This window comes from Triticum dicoccoides, chromosome 7B (assembly GCF_002162155.2).
Source record: "Triticum dicoccoides isolate Atlit2015 ecotype Zavitan chromosome 7B, WEW_v2.0, whole genome shotgun sequence".
NCBI lineage: Eukaryota > Viridiplantae > Streptophyta > Magnoliopsida > Poales > Poaceae > Triticum > Triticum dicoccoides.
In genome coordinates, this window is record NC_041393.1 from 163535912 (window position 1) to 163541119 (window position 5208).

The following is a 5208-nucleotide window of genomic DNA, read 5'->3' on the forward strand; positions in this document are numbered from 1 at the left end:
CAAACTCCATATGTGGATATTTAAATGCCATTAATATGATTTGTGCTAAACATCATCTATAAGTTGTTCTAACATGCATGAAAATGGTACAGATGGATTCCTTGAATTTTTCTGGTAATTTTTCATATATAAATTATTTAATTTGGAGTTACGGTTGAATTCCTATGAATTTTAGAAGTTTTGGACATTTTCTGAAAAAAGTAAATCATTTAAGATTTATTTAAATTCCAGAAAGGAATTATTGCGTCATCATGACCTCATAGTGACGTCAGCAGGTCAACGGGCACCGTCCAGGTCAACTGACCTGTGGGCCCTGCGTGTCAGTGTCTGGACTAACTAACCTAATTAAAATTAACCCTAACTAACTTGGTTAGCCGGGCGGGGCCCGCCTGTCAGTGACCCTGGGGAAGTCAAACAGGGTCAAATCCCGGGTCAGTGGGGTCAAACCCACCGGCGACATGACGCCGGCGAGGCCCGAGACGGCGGCGCGAACCGGAAACGCGCTACAGGGCACGGGCGAGGCCGTGCTTGGGCTCGTTGGAGAGCCCTTGCTGGTGCGCATCCAACGGTGGTGGTGGCCGTGCCTGTGGTGGCCGGTACCGACGACGGCGAGCTCGTGAGCGGCGGCCGGAGTTCGGGTGCGGTCGGGTTCGGCGCTGCTACTCACAAACGAGGGAGCTGAGGCGCTGGAGGGGCTTTACGGGTCGCGGCTAGCACAACGGGTGCACGCCCGTGACCAGATGGTCACCGGGATTTCGCCGGCGACGAGCCCGTGCGGCGGAGCGTCTCGGCTCCGGTAGAGGGGGCGGCTAGAGCTCGAAATCGGACATGGGGTTAGGGGGAAACGAAGCAGGGGCTCACGGGGATCGTGCAGGGAGGGTCAGCGAGCTCGGGGAAGCGACGATGGTGGTGAATTGACGGTGAAGATCCTCGGCGGCCGGCGATGGAAACGGCGATGCCGGCGACGTTGTGGCGCGTCTGTAGTTCCATGGCTTGGTGGAGAGGATGAGGAAGACGTCCCGGAGCTCTTGGACAGGTCAGGGGAGCAAGCGGGTGGCTGTGGCCGCGGTAACGGCGTCGGCGGCGATGAGGTCCGCTCGGTGGGGAAGAGAGAGGGATCCAGGGGGAAAGTGAGGGTGAGGGAGCGAGCGAGGAGGGTCCAGGAGATGTCGTGGCGTTGCGGGAGACGTCCAGGGGAGGAGGAGGCACCAGGCAGGGAGGAGGTGGCCGGGGCGCGTGGCCGCGCGCGCCGGGCGCGTGCCTGTGTCCTTCTGGCGAGGGAGGAAGACGACAGGGGGTAGCGGTGGCGGGCTGGGCCGGCCAGCTGCAGTGCTGGGCCGGTTTGGCTACCAGGTGAGCGCCAGGTAAGTCCTCTCTCTCTCTCTCTCTTATTTTTATTTAATTCTGTTTTCTATTTTCTGTAGTTTGTTTTGATTTAGTTTTAGACACTAAATCATTTTTATTGCTTCTGATAATTATGGTAAGGACTAGTAGGATTATTCCAAAGCCCTTCATCAAAGATCAGAATTATTGGACATATATTAATTAATTAAGAAATATATATCCAATGCAAATAGCTATTTATTTAATTCAAAGGCCCAAAATAATTAACTCTGAGATACCAAAAATATTGTTTTGAGTTTTACCTCTTTGCAATATTTTCAGAGACTAAGAGGAACATTTTCTTGGACTTCTTTGAGAAGATTTTAATGTTGATCATTTTTAGAAGGTTTCTGAGGCTTTGAAAATCCCTCAATTCAAATTTCATTTGAATTAAAACATGATGCTCACATGAGGTCTAGCCTAGTGCATAACAGGACCAGGGATGTGACATCCGGATGGTAAGAAAAGAATATCTGACCAATGGAATAATTCGCGAGGATAACATGAAGTTGGAACCACGAATCTTCGGGAGAAGAGACAAGATTTAGAGGAAAAACTCTTCTTCGATCTTCAAAGCTGAGAATGACGACGAGAAACACCACCGAAATTGTTGAGAAACTCCGGAATAATGAAAAAAGAGGAGAGGTAGGACCAAAGATGAAAAGAATTTGAAAGCGATCTTGGAGATGGCATCTGACTGATGATATTCATACTTACGTCAAACTTCAAAAAGAATTTGAGAATAGCTCCAGGAGAATTAGAAGAGTCAGGTAAGATCCTGGAAAAGACCTGTGGGTTAGGGCCCACTGAAAAGAAAAACACCATTGGAAAGGGATGTTGAACAGATAGATGATGCACCGGAACAATTGAAATATTTGAATGAGGTGACAACCTCGAATTAATTCAAACACTGACGAATCTCCTGAGATGTCTTGAGCACTAAAACACCGTTGGAAAGGGATGTTGAACAGATAGATGATGCACCGGAACAATTGAAATATTTGAATGAGGTGACAACCTCGAATTAATTCAAACACTGACGAATCTCCTGAGATGTCTTGAGCACTCCAGAAGGATGAACTGGCGAGAGACGAACGAGCTGGGAGAACACTTGAGCCGAGGAAAAGAATGTGATCAACCCGAAAAAAAACTTGAATTGAGTCCACCGAAAAAGAAAGGGATGTAGAATGACGAACGAGACGAGAATCCACCGGTTGAAATGATTGAGGGAAGACTGAAGAGACTCTGTATGAATGAAAATTGATGGTCGAAACAGACTCAGACTACGGGAAGAAGAGGGTGGGAGGGTGGGAAAACAAAGGCAACTGGAAGGGGAGAAACCGATGAATAACTTGAAGAGAAAAACACCGGTTGAATTATTGAGAGAAAGCAAAGGCTTCGCACGAGTAGGATGAATACTCGATTACGGACTCCGGATTCGAGAAGAAGGGAGGGCGGGTGGGAAAAACAAGGACAACTTCGGACAGGGAAACAATATCGATCGAAAAGAGTTGAGGATTGAACTTGCAAAGATGAAGAGGGTCGAGTCAACTTGACGAGAAATGCACTAGATGAAAAGAGCTGAGAACCCACGAACGAAAAACCAACTGCGTGATCCTAAAGAAAATTTGAAAGGGAAGAGAAGTAATTTAAAACACTTACGCCAAGATTCCTCACCAGAGCGACGAAGGGGCTGAGGAGTAAAAAGAATTCCTACTCTCCAATATAACTAGACTCCGAAGATAGTTTTCTTCTAGACTCAACAACGGCCAAACTACACGATCAATCAAGGGGGCTCCTAAGGTCGGTCGAGGCTCTGATACCAACTTGTCACGCCTAATATGCGACCCTATCCAAGAGGAACTCGAAGGTCCCACCAAGGATAGACCCGCATATTGAAACACTTTTGCAAGGTGGATATCATTACATCAACATTACATAATAGATGGGGATACATACAAAAGGCATACAATGCCACACGAATACAACAACATACATAAGATCAACATCCGACTACGGATAAAACACAAACAAAAGCTCAAACGACATCCACCCTGCTAGCCCAGGCTGCCGACCTGGAGCCTATCCCCTGATCGAAGAAGAAGCAGAAGAAGAACTCCAAAACAAGCAAACATCGCTCTCGCGTCATGATCATCGCATAACCTGTACCTGCAACTGTTGTTGTAGTAATCTGTGAGCCACGAGGACTCAGCAATCCCATTACCATGGGTATCAAGACTAGCAAAGCTTAATGGGAAAGGAAGGGGTAAAGTGGTGAGGTTGCAGCAGCGGCTAAGCATGATATGGTGGCTAACATACGCAAATGAGAGCGAGAAGAGGAGCAAAGGAACGATCGTCAACTAGTAATGATCAAGAAGTGATCCTGAGCTCCTACTTACGTCAATCATAACCCAGAAACCGTGTTCACTTCCCGGACTCCGTCGAGAAGAGACCATCACGGCTACACGCACGGTTGATGCGTTTTAATTCGGATCTGGTGTCAAGTTATCTACAATCGGACATTAACAAATTCCCATCTGCCACATAACCGCGGGCACGGCTCTCGAAAGTTTATAACCTGCAGGGGTGTCCCAACTTAGCCCATGATAAGCTCTCGCGATCAATGAAGGATATTCCTTCTCCCAGGAAGACCCGATCAGTCTCGGAATCCCGGTTTACAAGACATTTTGACAATGGTAAAACAAGACCAGCAAAGCCGCCCGATGCGCCGACAATCCCGATAGGAGCTGCACATATCTTGTTCTCAGGGCAACACCGGATGAGACATCCTACGAGTAAAACCAGACCTCGAGTTTCCCCGAGGGGGCCCCGCAGTCTACTCGGTTCGGACCAGCACTTAGACAAGCACTGGCCCGGGGGGGCTAAAATACAGATGACCCTTGGGTTAATTACTCCCAAGGGAAAAGTAGCTGGTGGTGAGGCAAATGGTAAAACCAAGGTTGGGCCTTGCTGGAGGAGTTTTATTCAAAGCGAACTGTCAAGGGGGTCCCATAAATCACCCGACCGCGTAAGGAACGCAAAATCCGGGAACATAACACCGGTATGATGGAAACTAGGGCGGCAAGAGTGGAACAAAACACCAGGCATAAGGCCAATCCTTCCACCCTTTACCAAATATATAGATTCATTAATTAAATAAGAGGTATTGTGATATCGCAACATAATCGTGTCCACCATGGAGCAATCTTCAACTTCACCTGCAACTAACAACGCTATAAGAGGGGCTGAGCAATGCGGTAACATAGCCAAACAATGGTTTGCTAGGAAGGGTGTCAAAGGTTAGAGGTTCATGGCAATTTGGGGAGGCTTGAAGAACAAGTGATAGGAAGCGCAGCATAGCGATAGAACGAAGCAACTAGCATAGCAATGATAGTCCATGAAGAATATGAAGCCACGAAGACGAACCAAGCGTAGACGAACGAATCCTCCCGATCGCAACGAGACGGAAACTATCGAGAAGAAGTACACAACATGGTAAACACACCACACATATACATGACATGATACACAACCAAGCATGATGCATGAGAAAGCTAGATGAGGCTACTCATGGCAAGAGATGACGCAAACAAGAACAACACATCAGGGCAAGTTTAAATGAGGCCGGAAACAACATATAACAATTCCGGTAAGTCCTCATATGCAAATTTAGAAATTGGTCCAGAACTGAATAAACCTTATGTTCAAGTTGTTAAACAACAAGTTAAGATGCACCAAGATGATCTACACGAAATTCTAGTCAAGTTACATATAAAGTTCATTTAATTCGGAGCTACGGCCTAGAAGATATGAGCAAAACAAGTT